We start from the raw sequence: 18,797 nt of genomic DNA, 5'->3' as shown, positions 1-18,797 counted from the left end.
CGTCGAAATGACCATAACTTTCACACTGGTTGCTAACATTCGTTTTATACGATGGAAAAGCTGTTGTATTAATATTGTATTTTATGCTTCTGGCGTTGACATCTAACGACCTAACTATTCGATCTGGTGGAAGAACGCCATAGAGTGAAGCCTAGGTCGCCCGGAACGTAGAAATGACCATAACTTTCATCCTGGTTGCAATTATTCGTTTTGTATGATGGAAAAACTGTTGTATTTATATTATATTTTGTGCTGCTGGCGTTCACTTCTTAGGCCCTAACTATTCGATTTGGTGGGACAACGCCCTAGGGTGAAGCCTAGGTTGCCCGGAACGTAGAAATGACCATAACTTTCACACTGGTAGCAATTATTCGTTTTATACGATGGAAAAACTGTTCTATTTATTTTGTATTTTATGCTTCGGGCGTTGACTTCTAAGGCCCTAGCTATTCGATCTGGAGGAGCAACGCTCTAGAGTGAAGCCCAGGTTGCCCGGAACGTAGAAATGACCATTACTTTCACAATGTTTGCAATTATTCATTTCATACGATGAAAAAACTGTTGTACTTATGGTGTATTTTATCCTTCTGGCGTTGAATTCTAAGTCTCTAGCTAATCGATCTGGTGGAGCAACGCCCTAGAGTGAAACCTAGGTTACCCGGAACGTAGACATGACCAGTACTTTCAGAATGTTAGCAAGTATTCATTTTATACGATGGAAAAACTGTTGTACATATATTGTGTTTTATTCTTCTGGCGTTGACTTCTCAGGCCCTAACTATTCGATCTGGTGTAACAACGCCCTAGAGTGAAGCCTAGGTTGCCCGGAACGTAGAAATGACCATCACTTTCAAACTGGTTGGAATTATTGCTGTTATACGATCGAAAAACTGTTGTATTTTTATTGCATTTTATGCTTCGTGCGTTTACTTCTAAGGCCCTAACTATTCAATGTGGTGGAGCAACGCCCTAGGGTGAAGCCTAGGTTGCCCGGAAAGTAGAAATGACCATTACTTTCACAATGTTTGCAATTATTCATTTTATACGATGGAAACACTGATGTACTTATTTTGATTTTATTCTTCTGGCGTTGACTTCTTAGGCCCTCACTATTCGACCTGGTGGAACAACGCCCTAGAGTGAAGCCTAGGTTGCCCGAAACATGGAAATGACCATTACTTTCACACTGTATGCAAATATACATTATATACGATGGAAAAGCTGTTGTATTTATATTGTATTTTATGCTTCTGGCGTTGTCTTCTAAGGTGCTAACTATTCGATCTGGTGGAGCAACGCCCTAGCGTGAAGCCTAGGTTGCCCGGAACGTAGAAATGACCATCACTTTCAAACTGGTTGCAATTATTCCTGTTATATGATGGAAAAACTGTTGTATTTATATTGTATTTTATGCTTCGAGCGTTGACTGCTAAGGCCCTGACTATTCAATCTGTTGGATCAACGCCCTAGAGTGAAGCCTAGGTTGCTCGGAATGTAGAAATGACCATAACATTCACACTAGTTGAAATTATTCGTTTAATACGATGGTAAAGCTGTTGCATCTTTATTGTATTTTATGATTCTGTCGTTGACTTCTAAGGCCCTAACTATTGGATCTGGTGGAGCAACGCCCTAGAGAGAAGCCTAGGTTGCCCGGAACGTAGCAATGACCATCACTTTCAAACTGGTTGCAATTATTCCTGTTATAAGATGGAAACACTCTCGTATTTTTTTTGAATTTTATGGTTGGGGCATTGACTTTTAGGGTCCTAACTATTCAATCTGTTGGAGCAACGACCTAGGGTCAATCCTAGGTTCCCCGGAACGTAGAAATGACCATAACTTTCACACTGGTTGCTATTATTCGTTCTATACGATGGAAAAACTGTTATATTTATATTGTATCTTATGCTTCTGGCGTTGACTTCTTAGGGCCTAACAATTCGATCTGGTGGAAGAACGCCATAGAGTGAAGCCTAGGTCGCCCGGAACGTAGAAATGACCATAACTTTCATACTGGTTGCAATTATTCCTGTTATATGATGGAAAAACTGTTGCATTTATATTGTATTTTATGCTTCTGGCGTTGACTGCTAAGGCCCTGACTATTCAATCTTTTGGATCAACGCCCTAGAGTGAAGCGTAGGTTGCTCGGAATGTAGAAATGACCATAACATTCACACTGGTTGACATTTTTCGTTTAATACGATGGTAAAGCTGTTGCATCTTTATTGTATTTTATGATTCTGGCGTTGACTTCTAAGGCCCTAACTATTCGATCTGGTGGAGCAACGCCCTAGAGTGAAGCCTAGGTAGCCCGGAACGTAGAAATGACTATCACTTACAAACTGGTTGCAATTATTCCTGTTATCCGATGGAAAAACTGTTATATTTATATTGTATTTTATGCTTCTGGCGTTGACTTCTTAGGACCTAACTGTTCGATCTGGTCGAACAACGCCCTAGAGTGAAGCCTAGGTTGCCCGGAACGAAGGAACGACCATTACATTCACACTGGTTGCAATTATTCCTGTTATATGATGGAAAAACTGTTGTATTTATATTGTATTTTATGCTTCGAGCGTTGACTGCTAAGGCCCTGACTATTCAATCTGTTGGATCAACGCCCTAGAGTGAAGCCTAGGTTGCTCGGAATGTAGAAATGACCATAACATTCACACTGGTTGAAATTATTCGTTTAATACGATGGTAAAGCTGTTGCATCTTTATTGTATTTTATGATTCTGTCGTTGACTTCTAAGGCCCTAACTATTGGATCTGGTGGAGCAACGCCCTAGAGAGAAGCCTAGGTTGCCCGGAACGTAGCAATGACCATCACTTTCAAACTGGTTGCAATTAATCCTTTTATACGATGAAAAAACTGTTGTACTTATGGTGTATTTTATCCTTCTGGCGTTGAATTCTAAGTCTCTAGCTAATCGATCTGGTGGAATAACGCCCTAGAGTGAAACCTAGGTTACCCGGAACGTAGACATGACCAGTACTTTCAGAATGTTAGCAAGTATTCATTTTATACGATGGAAAAAATGTTGTACATATTTTGTGTTTTATTCTTCTGGCGTTGACTTCTCAGGCCCTAACTATTCGATCTGGTGTAACAACGCCCTAGAGTGAAGCCTAGGTTGCCCGGAACGTAGAAATGACCATCACTTTCAAACTGGTTGGAATTATTCCTGTTATACGATCGAAAAACTGTTGTATTTTTATTGCATTTTATGCTTCGTGCGTTGACTTCTAAGGCCCTAACTATTCAATGTGGTGGAGCAACGCCCTAGGGTGAAGCCTAGGTTGCCCGGAAAGTAGAAATGACCATTACTTTCACAATGTTTGCAATTATTCATTTTATACGATGGAAACACTGTTGTACTTATTTTGATTTTATTCTTCTGGCGTTGACTTCTTAGGCCCTAACTATTCGACCTGTTGGAACAGCGCCCTAGAGTGAAGCCTAGGTTGCCCGAAACATGGAAATGACCATTACTTTCACACTGTATGCAAATATACATTATATACGATGGAAAAGCTGTTGTATTTATATTGTATTTTATGCTTCTGGCGTTGGCTTCTAAGGTGCTAACTATTCGATCTGGTGGAGCAATGCCCTAGAGTGAAGCCTAGGTTGCCCGGAACGTAGAAATGACCATCACATTCAAACTGGTTGCAATTATTCCTGTTATATGATGGAAGAACTGCAGTACTTTTATTGCATTTTATGCTTCGGGCATTGAGTTCTAAGGCCCTAACTATTCAATCTGGTGGAAGAATGCCCTAGGGTGAAGCCTAGGCTGCCCGGAAAGTAGAAATGTCCATAACTTCCACACTGGTAGAAATTATTCGTTTAATACGATGGAAAAACTGTACTATTTATTTTGTATTTTATGCTTCGGGCGTTGACTTCTAAGGCCCTAACTGTTTGATCTGGTGGAGCAACGCCCTAGAGTGAAGACTAGGTTGCCCGGAACGTCGAAATGACCATAACTTTCACACTGGTTGCTAACATTCGTTTTATACGATGGAAAAGCTGTTGTATTAATATTGTATTTTATGCTTCTGGCGTTGACATCTAACGACCTAACTATTCGATCTGGTGGAGTAGCGCCCTAGAGTGAAGCCTAGGTTGCTCGGAATGTAGAAATGACCATTACTTTCACACTGGTTGCAATCATTCGTTTTATACGATGGAAAAGCTGTTGTATTTATATTGTATTTTATGCCTCTGGCGTTGACTTCTAAGGCCGTAGCGATTAGATGTGGTGGAGCAACGCCCTAGAGTGACGCCTAGGGTGCTCGGAACGTAGAAATGGCCATTACTTTCACACTGGTTGCTATTATTCGTTTTATACGATGGAAAAGCTGTTGTATTTATATCGTATTTTATGCTTCTGGCGTTGACTTCTTAGGCCGTAACTATTCGATCTGGTGGAGCAACGCCCTGGCGTGAAACCTAGGTTACCCGGAACGTAGAATTGGCCAACACTTTCAAACTGGTTGCAATTATTCCTGTTATAAGATGGAAACACGCTCGTATTTTTTTTGCATTTTATGGTTGGGGCATTGACTTTTAGGGTCCTAACTATTCAATCTGTTGGAGCAACGACCTAGGGTCAATCCTAGGTTGCCCGGAACGTAGAAATGACCATAACTTTCACACTGGTTGCTATTATTCGTTCTATACGATGGAAAAACTGTTATATTTATATTGTATCTTATGCTTCTGGCGTTGACTTCTTAGGGCCTAACAATTCGATCTGGTGGAAGAACGCCATAGAGTGAAGCCTAGGTCGCCCGGAACGTAGAAATGACCATAACTTTCATCCTGGTTGCAATTATTCGTTTTGTATGATGGAAAAACTGTTGTATTTATATTATATTTTGTGCTGCTGGCGTTCACTTCTTAGGCCCTAACTATTCGATTTGGTGGGACAACGCCCTAGGGTGAAGCCTAGGTTGCCCGGAACGTAGAAATGACCATAACTTTCACACTGGTAGCAATTATTCGTTTTATACGATGAAAAAACTGTTGTACTTATGGTGTATTTTATCCTTCTGGCGTTGAATTCTAAGTCTCTAGCTAATCGATCTGGTGGAGCAACGCCCTAGAGTGAAACCTAGGTTACCCGGAACGTAGACATGACCAGTACTTTCAGAATGTTAGCAAGTATTCATTTTATACGATGGAAAAACTGTTGTACATATATTGTGTTTTATTCTTCTGGCGTTGACTTCTCAGGCCCTAACTATTCGATCTGGTGTAACAACGCCCTAGAGTGAAGCCTAGGTTGCCCGGAACGTAGAAATGACCATCACTTTCATACTGGTTGGAATTATTGCTGTTATACGATCGAAAAACTGTTGTATTTTTATTGCATTTTATGCTTCGTGCGTTTACTTCTAAGGCCCTAACTATTCAATGTGGTGGAGCAACGCCCTAGGGTGAAGCCTAGGTTGCCCGGAAAGTAGAAATGACCATTACTTTCACAATGTTTGCAATTATTCATTTTATACGATGGAAACACTGATGTACTTATTTTGATTTTATTCTTCTGGCGTTGACTTCTTAGGCCCTCACTATTCGACCTGGTGGAACAACGCCCTAGAGTGAAGCCTAGGTTGCCCGAAACATGGAAATGACCATTACTTTCACACTGTATGCAAATATACATTATATACGATGGAAAAGCTGTTGTATTTATATTGTATTTTATGCTTCTGGCGTTGTCTTCTAAGGTGCTAACTATTCGATCTGGTGGAGCAACGCCCTAGCGTGAAGCCTAGGTTGCCCGGAACGTAGAAATGACCATCACTTTCAAACTGGTTGCAATTATTCCTGTTATATGATGGAAAAACTGTTGTATTTATATTGTATTTTATGCTTCGAGCGTTGACTGCTAAGGCCCTGACTATTCAATCTGTTGGATCAACGCCCTAGAGTGAAGCCTAGGTTGCTCGGAATGTAGAAATGACCATAACATTCACACTAGTTGAAATTATTCGTTTAATACGATGGTAAAGCTGTTGCATCTTTATTGTATTTTATGATTCTGTCGTTGACTTCTAAGGCCCTAACTATTGGATCTGGTGGAGCAACGCCCTAGAGAGAAGCCTAGGTTGCCCGGAACGTAGCAATGACCATCACTTTCAAACTGGTTGCAATTATTCCTGTTATAAGATGGAAACACTCTCGTATTTTTTTTGCATTTTATGGTTGGGGCATTGACTTTTAGGGTCCTAACTATTCAATCTGTTGGAGCAACGACCTAGGGTCAATCCTAGGTTCCCCGGAACGTAGAAATGACCATAACTTTCACACTGGTTGCTATTATTCGTTCTATACGATGGAAAAACTGTTATATTTATATTGTATCTTATGCTTCTGGCGTTGACTTCTTAGGGCCTAACAATTCGATCTGGTGGAAGAACGCCATAGAGTGAAGCCTAGGTCGCCCGGAACGTAGAAATGACCATCACATTCAAACTGGTTGCAATTATTCCTGTTATATGATGGAAGAACTGCAGTACTTTTATTGCATTTTATGCTTCGGGCATTGAGTTCTAAGGCCCTAACTATTCAATCTGGTGGAAGAATGCCCTAGGGTGAAGCCTAGGCTGCCCGGAAAGTAGAAATGTCCATAACTTCCACACTGGTAGAAATTATTCGTTTAATACGATGGAAAAACTGTACTATTTATTTTGTATTTTATGCTTCGGGCGTTGACTTCTAAGGCCCTAACTATTCAATCTGTTGGAGCAACGCCCTAGGGTGATGCCTAGGTTGCTCGGAAAGTGGAAATGACCATAAGTTTCATACTGGTTTCAATAATTCGTTTTATACGATGGAAAAACTGTTTTATTTATTTTGTATTTTATGCTCCGGGCGTTGACTTCTAAGGCCCTAACTGTTCGATCTGGTGGAGCAACGCCCTAGAGTGAAGCCTAGGTTGCCCGGAACGTAGAAATGACCATCACTTTCACACTGGTTGCTATCATTCGTTTTATACGATGGAAAAACTGCTATATTTATATTGTATTTTATGCTTCTGGCGTTGACTTCTTAGGACCTAACTGTTCGATCTGGTGGAACAACGCCCTAGGGTGAAGCCCAGGTTGCCCGGAAAGTAGAAATGTCCATAACTTCCACACTGGTAGAAATTATTCGTTTAATACGATGGAAAAACTGTACTATTTATTTTGTATTTTATGCTCCAGGCGTTGACTTCTAAGGCCCTAGCTATTCGATCTGGTGGAGCAACGCCCTAGAGTGAAGCCTAGGTTGCCCGGAACGTAGAAATGAACATCACTTTCAAAATGGTTGCAATTATTCCTGTTATATGATGTAAAAACTGTTGTATTTTGATTGCATTTTATGGCTCGGGCATTGACTTCTAGGGCCCTAACTATTCAATCTGTTGGAGCAACACCCTAGGGTGAATCCTAGGTTGCCCGGAACGTAGAAATGACCATAACTTTCACACTGGTAGCAATTATTCGTTTTATACGATGGAAAAACTGTTCTATTTATTTTGTATTTTATGCTTCGGGCGTTGACTTCTTAGGCCCTCACTATTCGACCTGGTGGAACAACGCCCTAGAGTGAAGCCTAGGTTGCCCGGAACGTAGAAATGACCATAACTTTCATACTGGTTGCAATTATTCCTGTTATATGATGGAAAAACTGTTGCACTTATATTGTATTTTATGCTTCTGGCGTTGACTGCTAAGGCCCTGACTATTCAATCTGTTGGATCAACGCCCTAGAGTGAAGCGTAGGTTGCTCGGAATGTAGAAATGACCATAACATTCACACTGGTTGAAATTTTTCGTTTAATACGATGGTAAAGCTGTTGCATCTTTATTGTATTTTATGATTCTGGCGTTGACTTCTAAGGCCCTAACTATTGGATCTGGTGGAGCAACGCCCTAGAGTGAAGCCTAGGTAGCCCGGAACGTAGAAATGACTATCACTTACAAACTGGTTGCAATTATTCCTGTTATACGATGGAAAAACTGTTATATTTATATTGTATTTTATGCTTCTGGCGTTGACTTCTTAGGACCTAACTGTTCGATCTGGTCGAACAACGCCCTAGAGTGAAGCCTAGGTTGCCCGGAACGAAGGAACGACCATTACATTCACACTGGTTGCAATTATTCCTGTTATATGATGGAAAAACTGTTGTATTTATATTGTATTTTATGCTTCGAGCGTTGACTGCTAAGGCCCTGACTATTCAATCTGTTGGATCAACGCCCTAGAGTGAAGCCTAGGTTGCTCGGAATGTAGAAATGACCATAACATTCACACTGGTTGAAATTATTCGTTTAATACGATGGTAAAGCTGTTGCATCTTTATTGTATTTTATGATTCTGTCGTTGACTTCTAAGGCCCTAACTATTGGATCTGGTGGAGCAACGCCCTAGAGAGAAGCCTAGGTTGCCCGGAACGTAGCAATGACCATCACTTTCAAACTGGTTGCAATTAATCCTTTTATACGATGAAAAAACTGTTGTACTTATGGTGTATTTTATCCTTCTGGCGTTGAATTCTAAGTCTCTAGCTAATCGATCTGGTGGAATAACGCCCTAGAGTGAAACCTAGGTTACCCGGAACGTAGACATGACCAGTACTTTCAGAATGTTAGCAAGTATTCATTTTATACGATGGAAAAAATGTTGTACATATTTTGTGTTTTATTCTTCTGGCGTTGACTTCTCAGGCCCTAACTTTTCGATCTGGTGTAACAACGCCCTAGAGTGAAGCCTAGGTTGCCCGGAACGTAGAAATGACCATCACTTTCAAACTGGTTGGAATTATTCCTGTTATACGATCGAAAAACTGTTGTATTTTTATTGCATTTTATGCTTCGTGCGTTGACTTCTAAGGCCCTAACTATTCAATGTGGTGGAGCAACGCCCTAGGGTGAAGCCTAGGTTGCCCGGAAAGTAGAAATGACCATTACTTTCACAATGTTTGCAATTATTCATTTTATACGATGGAAACACTGTTGTACTTATTTTGATTTTATTCTTCTGGCCTTGACTTCTTAGGCCCTAACTATTCGACCTGTTGGAACAACGCCCTAGAGTGAAGCCTAGGTTGCCCGAAACATGGAAATGACCATTACTTTCACACTGTATGCAAATATACATTATATACGATGGAAAAGCTGTTGTATTTATATTGTATTTTATGCTTCTGGCGTTGGCTTCTAAGGTGCTAACTATTCGATCTGGTGGAGCAATGCCCTAGAGTGAAGCCTAGGTTGCCCGGAACGTAGAAATGACCATCACATTCAAACTGGTTGCAATTATTCCTGTTATATGATGGAAGAACTGCAGTACTTTTATTGCATTTTATGCTTCGGGCATTGAGTTCTAAGGCCCTAACTATTCAATCTGGTGGAAGAATGCCCTAGGGTGAAGCCTAGGCTGCCCGGAAAGTAGAAATGTCCATAACTTCCACACTGGTAGAAATTATTCGTTTAATACGATGGAAAAACTGTACTATTTATTTTGTATTTTATGCTTCGGGCGTTGACTTCTAAGGCCCTAACTATTCAATCTGTTGGAGCAACGCCCTAGGGTGATGCCTAGGTTGCTCGGAAAGTGGAAATGACCATAAGTTTCATACTGGTTTCAATAATTCGTTTTATACGATGGAAAAACTGTTTTATTTATTTTGTATTTTATGCTCCGGGCGTTGACTTCTAAGGCCCTAACTGTTCGATCTGGTGGAGCAACGCCCTAGAGTGAAGCCTAGGTTGCCCGGAACGTAGAAATGACCATCACTTTCACACTGGTTGCTATCATTCGTTTTATACGATGGAAAAACTGCTATATTTATATTGTATTTTATGCTTCTGGCGTTGACTTCTTAGGACCTAACTGTTCGATCTGGTGGAACAACGCCCTAGGGTGAAGCCCAGGTTGCCCGGAAAGTAGAAATGTCCATAACTTCCACACTGGTAGAAATTATTCGTTTAATACGATGGAAAAACTGTACTATTTATTTTGTATTTTATGCTCCAGGCGTTGACTTCTAAGGCCCTAGCTATTCGATCTGGTGGAGCAACGCCCTAGAGTGAAGCCTAGGTTGCCCGGAACGTAGAAATGAACATCACTTTCAAAATGGTTGCAATTATTCCTGTTATATGATGTAAAAACTGTTGTATTTTGATTGCATTTTATGGCTCGGGCATTGACTTCTAGGGCCCTAACTATTCAATCTGTTGGAGCAACACCCTAGGGTGAATCCTAGGTTGCCCGGAACGTAGAAATGACCATAACTTTCACACTGGTAGCAATTATTCGTTTTATACGATGGAAAAACTGTTCTATTTATTTTGTATTTTATGCTTCGGGCGTTGACTTCTTAGGCCCTCACTATTCGACCTGGTGGAACAACGCCCTAGAGTGAAGCCTAGGTTGCCCGGAACGTAGAAATGACCATAACTTTCATACTGGTTGCAATTATTCCTGTTATATGATGGAAAAACTGTTGCACTTATATTGTATTTTATGCTTCTGGCGTTGACTGCTAAGGCCCTGACTATTCAATCTGTTGGATCAACGCCCTAGAGTGAAGCCTAGGTTGCTCGGAATGTAGAAATGACCATAACATTCACACTGGTTGAAATTTTTCGTTTAATACGATGGTAAAGCTGTTGCATCTTTATTGTATTTTATGATTCTGGCGTTGACTTCTAAGGCCCTAACTATTGGATCTGGTGGAGCAACGCCCTAGAGTGAAGCCTAGGTAGCCCGGAACGTAGAAATGACTATCACTTACAAACTGGTTGCAATTATTCCTGTTATACGATGGAAAAACTGTTATATTTATATTGTATTTTATGCTTCTGGCGTTGACTTCTTAGGACCTAACTGTTCGATCTGGTCGAACAACGCCCTAGAGTGAAGCCTAGGTTGCCCGGAACGAAGGAACGACCATTACATTCACACTGGTTGCAATTATTCCTGTTATATGATGGAAAAACTGTTGTATTTATATTGTATTTTATGCTTCGAGCGTTGACTGCTAAGGCCCTGACTATTCAATCTGTTGGATCAACGCCCTAGAGTGAAGCCTAGGTTGCTCGGAATGTAGAAATGACCATAACATTCACACTGGTTGAAATTATTCGTTTAATACGATGGTAAAGCTGTTGCATCTTTATTGTATTTTATGATTCTGTCGTTGACTTCTAAGGCCCTAACTATTGGATCTGGTGGAGCAACGCCCTAGAGAGAAGCCTAGGTTGCCCGGAACGTAGCAATGACCATCACTTTCAAACTGGTTGCAATTAATCCTTTTATACGATGAAAAAACTGTTGTACTTATGGTGTATTTTATCCTTCTGGCGTTGAATTCTAAGTCTCTAGCTAATCGATCTGGTGGAGCAACGCCCCAGGGTGTAGCCTAGGTTGCCCGGAACGTAGAAATGACCGTCACTTTCAAACTGGTTGCAATTATTCCGGTTATATGATGGAAAAACTGTTGTATTTTTATTGCATTTTATGCTTCGGGCATTGACTTCTAAGGCCCTAACTGTTTGATCTGGTGGAGCAACGCCCTAGAATGAAGCCTGGGTTGCCCGGTACGTAGAAATGACCATCACTTTCAAACTGGTTGCAATTATTCGTTTTGTACGATGGAAAAGCTGTTGTATTTATATCGTATTTTATGCTTCTGGCGTTGACTTCTTAGGCCCTAACTATTCCATCAGGTGGAACAACGCCCTTGGGTGAAGCCTAGGTTGCCCGGAACGTAGAAATGACTATAACTTTTACACTGGCAGCAATTATTCGTTTTAAACAATGGAAAAACTGTTCTATTTAATTTGTATTTTATGCTTCGGGCGTTGACTTCTAAGGCCCTAACTGTTTGATCTGGTGGAGCAACGCCCTAGAGTGAAGACTAGGTTGCCCGGAACGTAGAAATGACCATAACTTTCATTCTGGTTGCAATTATTCCTGTTTTATGATGGAAGAACTGTTGTACTTTTATTGCCTTTTATGCTTCGGGCATTGACTTCTAAAGCCCTAACTATTGAATCTGCTGGAGCAGCGCCTTAGGGTGAAGACTAGGTTGCCCGGAAAGTAGAAATGACCATAACTTTCATCCTGGTTGCAATTATTCGTTTTGTATGATGGAAAAACTGTTGTATTTATATTATATTTTGTGCTGCTGGCGTTCACTTCTTAGGCCCTCACTATTCGATTTGGTGGGACAACGCCCTAGGGTGAAGCCTAGGTTGCCCGGAACGTAGAAATGACCATAACTTTCACACTGGTAGCAATTATTCGTTTTATACGATGGAAAAGCTGTTCTATTTATTTTGTATTTTATGTTTCGGGCGTTGACTTCTAAGGCCCTAGCTATTCGATCTGGAGGAGCAACGCTCTAGAGTGAAGCCCAGGTTGCCCGGAACGTAGAAATGACCATTACTTTCACAATGTTTGCAATTATTCATTTCATACGATGAAAAAACTGTTGTACTTATGGTGTATTTTATCCTTCTGGCGTTGAATTCTAAGTCTCTAGCTAATCGATCTGGTGGAGCAACGCCCTAGAGTGAAACCTAGGTTACCCGGAACGTAGACACGACCAGTACTTTCAGAATGTTAGCAAGTATTCATTTTATACGATGGAAAAAATGTTGTACATATTTTGTGTTTTATTCTTCTGGCGTTGACTTCTCAGGCCCTAACTATTCGATCTGGTGTAACAACGCCCTAGAGTGAAGCCTAGGTTGCCCGGAACGTAGAAATGACCATCACTTTCAAACTGGTTGGAATTATTCCTGTTATACGATCGAAAAACTGTTGTATTTTTATTGCATTTTATGCTTCGTGCGTTGACTTCTAAGGCCCTAACTATTCAATGTGGTGGAGCAACGCCCTAGGGTGAAGCCTAGGTTGCCCGGAAAGTAGAAATGACCATTACTTTCACAATGTTTGCAATTATTCATTTTATACGATGGAAACACTGTTGTACTTATTTTGATTTTATTCTTCTGGCGTTGACTTCTTAGGCCCTAACTATTCGACCTGTTGGAACAACGCCCTAGAGTGAAGCCTAGGTTGCCCGAAACATGGAAATGACCATTACTTTCACACTGTATGCAAATATACATTATATACGATGGAAAAGCTGTTGTATTTATATTGTATTTTATGCTTCTGGCGTTGGCTTCTAAGGTGCTAACTATTCGATCTGGTGGAGCAATGCCCTAGAGTGAAGCCTAGGTTGCCCGGAACGTAGAAATGACCATCACATTCAAACTGGTTGCAATTACTCCTGTTATATGATGGAAGAACTGCAGTACTTTTATTGCATTTTATGCTTCGGGCATTGAGTTCTAAGGCCCTAACTATTCAATCTGGTGGAACAATGCCCTAGGGTGAAGCCTAGGCTGCCCGGAAAGTAGAAATGTCCATAACTTCCACACTGGTAGAAATTATTCGTTTAATACGATGGAAAAACTGTACTATTTATTTTGTATTTTATGCTTCGGGCGTTGACTTCTAAGGCCCTAACTATTCAATCTGTTGGAGCAACGCCCTAGAGTGAAACCTAGGTTACCCGGAACGTAGAAATGACCAGTACTTTGACACTGGTTGCAGTTATTCCTGTTATACGATGGAAAAACTGTTGCACCTTTATTGTATTTTATGCTTCTGGTGTTGACATCTAAGGCCCTAACTGTTTGGTCTGGTGGAGTAACGCCCTAGAGTGAAGCCTAGGTTGCCGGAACGTAGAAATGACCATAACTTTCACACTGGTTGCTATTATTCCTTTTATACGATGGAAAAGCTGTTCTATTTATATCGTATTTTATGCTTCTGGCGTTGACTTCTAAGGCCCTCAACTATTCGATCTGGTGGAGCAACGCCCTAGAGCGAAGCATAGGTTGCCCAGAACGTAGAAATGACCATTACTTTCACACTGTTTGTAATTATTCATTTTATACGATGGAAAAGCTGTTGTATTTATATTGCATTTTATTCTTCTGGCGTTGACTTTTAAGGCCGTAGCTATTAGATGTGGTGGAGCAACGCCCTAAAGTGTCGCATAGGTTGCCCGGAACGTAGAAATGACCATAACTTTCACAATGTTTGCAAATATTCATTTTATACGATGGAAAAACTGTTGTACTTATATTGTATTTTATTCTTCTCGCGTTGAATTCTAAGTACCTAGCTTTTCGATCTCGTGGAGCAACGCCCTAGAGTGAAACCTAGGATACCCGGAACGTAGAAATGACCAGTACTTTCACACTGGTTGCAGATATTCCTGTTATACGATGGAAAAACTGTTGTACTTATATTGTATTTTATTCTTCTGGCGTTGAATTCTAAGTCCCTAGCTTTTCGATCTCGTGGAGCAACGCCCTAGAGTGAAACCTAGGTTACCCGGAACGTAGAAATGACCAGTACTTTGACACTGGTTGCAGTTATTCCTGTTATACGATGGAAAAACTGTTGTATTTTTATTGCATTTTATGCTTCGGGCATTGACTTTTAAGGCCCTAACTATTCAATCTGTTGGAGCAACGTCCTAGGGTGAAGCATAGGTTGCCCGGAACGTAGAAATGACCATAACTTTCACACAGGTTGCAATTATTCGTTTTATACGATGGAAAAGCTGTTGTATTTATATCGTATTTTATGCTTCTGGCGTTGACTTCTTAGGCCCTAACTATTCAATCTGTTGGAGCAACGCCGTAGGGTGAAGCCTAGGTTGCCCGGAACGCAGAAATGACCACAACTTTCACACTGGTTGCAATTATTCGTTTTATACGATGGAAAAGCTGTTGTATTTATATCGTATTTTATGCTTCTGGCGTTGACTTCTTAGGCCCTAACTATTCCATCTGATGGAACAACGCCCTAGGGTGAAGCCTAGATTGCCCGGAACGTTGAAATGACCATAACTTTCACTCTGGTTGCTAATATTCGTTTTATACGATGGAAAAACTGTTATATTTATATTGTATTTTATTCTTATGGCGTTGAATTCTAAGTCCCTAGCTATTCGATCTGGTGGAGCAACGCCCTAGAGCGAAACCTAGGTTACCCGGAACGTAGAAATGACCAGTACTTTCACACTGTTTGCAGTTATTCCTGTTATACGATGGAAAAACTGTTGCATCTTTATTGTATTTTATACTTCTGGCGTTGACTTCCAAGGCCCTAACTATTCGATCAGGTGGAGCAACGCCTTAGAGTGAAACCTAGGTTACCCGGAACGTAGAAATGACGTGTACTTTCATACTGTTTGCAGTTATTCCTGTTATACGATGGAAAAACTTTTGTACCTATATTGTATTTTATGCTTCCGGCGTTGAGTTCTAAGGCCCTAGCTATTCGTATTTGGTGGAGCAACGCCCTAGAGTGGGGCCTAGGTTGCCCGGTACGTAGAAATGTCCATTACTTTCACACTGTTTGCAAATATACATTATATACGGTGGAAAATCTGTTGTATCTATGTTGCATTTTATGCTTGTGGCGCTGACTTCTTGGGCCCTAACTATTTGATCTGGTGGAGCAACGCCCTAGAGTGAAGACTAGGTTGCCCGAAACGTAGATATGACCATAACCTTCACACAGGTTGCAATTATTCGTCTTATACGATTGAAAGACTGTTGTATTTATTTTGTAGTTTATGCTTCGGGCGTTGACTTCTAAGGCCCTAACTATTCGATCTGGTGGAGCAACGCCCTAGAGTGAAGCCTAGGTTGCCCGGCACGTAGAAATGACCATAACTTTCACACTGGTTGTTATCATTCGTTTTATATGATGGAAAAACTGTTGTATTTATATTGTATTTTATGCTTCTGGCGTTCACTTCTTAGGCCCTAACTATTCGATCTGGTGGATCAACGGCTTAGAGTGAAGCCTAGGTTGCCCGGAACGTAGAAATGACCATAACTTTCACACTGGTTGCTATCATTCGTTTTATATGATGGATAAACTGTTGTATTTATATCGTATTTTATGCTTCTGGCGTTGACTTCTTAGGCCCTAACTATTCCATCTGATGGAACAACGCCCTAGGGTGAAGCCTAGATTGCCCGGAACGTTGAAATGACCATAACTTTCACTCTGGTTGCTAATATTCGTTTTATACGATGGAAAAACTGTTATATTTATATTGTATTTTATTCTTATGGCGTTGAATTCTAGGTCCCTAGCTATTCGATCTGGTGGAGCAACGCCCTAGAGCGAAACCTAGGTTACCCGGAACGTAGAAATGACCAGTACTTTCACACTGTTTGCAGTTATTCCTGTTATACGATGGAAAAACTGTTGCATCTTTATTGTATTTTATGCTTCTGGCGTTGACTTCCAAGGCCCTAACTATTCGATCAGGTGGAGCAACGCCCTAGAGTGAAACCTAGGTTACGCGGAACGTAGAAATGACCTGTACTTTCATACTGTTTGCAGTTATTCCTGTTATACGATGGAAAAACTTTTGCACCTATATTGTATTTTATGCTTCCGGCGTTGACTTCTAAGGCCCTAGCTATTCGTATTTGGTAGAGCAACGCCCTAGAGTGGGGCCTAGGTTGCCCGTTACGTAGAAATGTCCATTACTTTCACACTGGTTGCAATTATTCCTGTTATACGATGGAAAAACTCTCGTATATTTATCGCATTTTATGCTTCGGGCGTTGACTTCCAAGGCCCTAACTATTCGATCAGGTGGAGCAACGCCCTAGAGTGAAACCTAGGTTACGCGGAACGTAGAAATGACCTGTACTTTCATACTGTTTGCAGTTATTCCTGTTATACGATGGAAAAACTTTTGCACCTATATTGTATTTTATGCTTCCAGCGTTGACTTCTAAGGCCCTAGCTATTCGTATTTGGTAGAGCAACACCCTACAGTGAAGCCTAGTCTGTCCGGAACGTAGATATGACCATAACCTTCACACAGGTTGCAATTATTCGTCTTATACGATTGAAAGACTGTTGTATTTATTTTGTAGTTTATGCTTCGGGCGTTGACTTCTAAGGCCCTAACTATTCGATCTGGTGGAGCAACGCCCTAGAGTGAAGCCTAGGTTGCCCGGCACGTAGAAATGACCATAACTTTCACACTGGTTGTTATCATTCGTTTTATATGATGGAAAAACTGTTGTATTTATATTGTATTTTATGCTTCTGGCGTTCACTTCTTGGGCCCTAACTATTCGATCTGGTGGATCAACGGCTTAGAGTGAAGCCTAGGTTGCCCGGAACGTAGAAATGACCATAACTTTCACACTGGTTGCTATCATTCGTTTTATATGATGGATAAACTGTTGTATTTATATTGTATTTTATGCTTCTGGCGTTCACTTCTTAGGCCCTAACTATTCGATCTGGTGGAACAACGCCCTAGGGTGAAGCCTAGGTTGCCCGGAACGTAGAAATGACCATAACTTTTACACTGGTAGCAATTATTCGTTTTATACAATGGAAAAACTGTTCTATTTATTTTGCATTTTATGCTTCGGGCGTTGCCTTCTAAGGCCCTAACTAATTGATCTGGAGGAGCAATGCCCTAGTGTGAAGCCTAGGTTGCCCGGAACGTAGAAAAGACCATAACTTTTACACTGGTAGCAATTATTCGTTTTATACAATGGAAAAACCGTTCTGTTTATTTTGTATTTTATGCTTCGGCCGTTGACTTCTAAGGCCCTAACTGTTTGATCTGGTGGAGCAACGCCCTAGATTGAAGCCTAGGTTGCCCGGAACGTAGAAATGACCATTACTTTCACACTGTTTGCAACTATTCATTTTATAGGATGGAACAGCTGTTGTACTTATATTGTATTTTATTCTTCTGGCGTTGAATTCTAAGTCCCTAGCTTTTCAATCTCGTGGAGCAACGCCCTAGAGTGAAACCTAGGTTACCCGGAACGTAGAAATGACCAGTACTTTGTCACTGGTTGCAGTTATTCCTGTTATACGATGGAAAAACTGTTGCACCTTTATTGTATTTTATGCTTCTGGTGTTGACATCTAAGGCCCTAACTGTTTGGTCTGGTGGAGCAACGCCCTAGAGTGAAGCCTAGGTTGCCGGAACGTAGAAATGACCATAACTTTCACACTGGTTGCTATTATTCCTTTTATACGATGGAAAAGCTGTTCTATTTATATCGTATTTTATGCTTCTGGCGTTGACTTCTAAGGCCCTCAACTATTCGATCTGGTGGAGCAACGCCCTAGAGTGAAGACTAGGTTGCCCGAAACGTAGAAATGACCATAACTTTTACACTGGTAGCAATTATTCGTTTTATATAATGGAAAAACTGTTGTATTTATATCGTATTTGATGCTCCTGGCGTTGACTTCTAAGGACCTAACTATTCGATCTGGTGGAGCCACGCCCTAGAGTGAAGCCTAGGTTGCTCGGAACGTAGAAATGATCACTTCTTTCACACTGTTTGCAATTATTCATTTAATATGATGGAAAACCTGTCGTATTTATATCATATTTTATGCTTCGGGCGTTGACTTCTTAGGCCCTAACATTTCGATCTGGTGGAGCAACGCCCTAGAGTGTAGCCTAGGTTGCTCGGAATGTAGAAATGACCATAACTTTCACACTGGTTGCAATTATTCGTTTTATACGATGGAAAAACTGTTGCATCTTTGTCGTATTTTATGCTTCTGGCGTTCACTTCTTAGGCCCTAACTATTCGATCTGGTGGAACAACGGCCTAGGGTGAAGCCTAGGTTGCCCGGAACGTAGAAATGACCATAACTTTCACACTGGTTGCAATTATTC

The sequence above is a fragment of the Calliopsis andreniformis genome, unplaced genomic scaffold (genome assembly GCF_051401765.1).
Source record: "Calliopsis andreniformis isolate RMS-2024a unplaced genomic scaffold, iyCalAndr_principal scaffold0007, whole genome shotgun sequence".
In the NCBI taxonomy this organism is placed as follows: Eukaryota; Metazoa; Arthropoda; class Insecta; order Hymenoptera; family Andrenidae; genus Calliopsis; species Calliopsis andreniformis.
Note: the sequence above shows the minus strand (reverse complement) of the source record.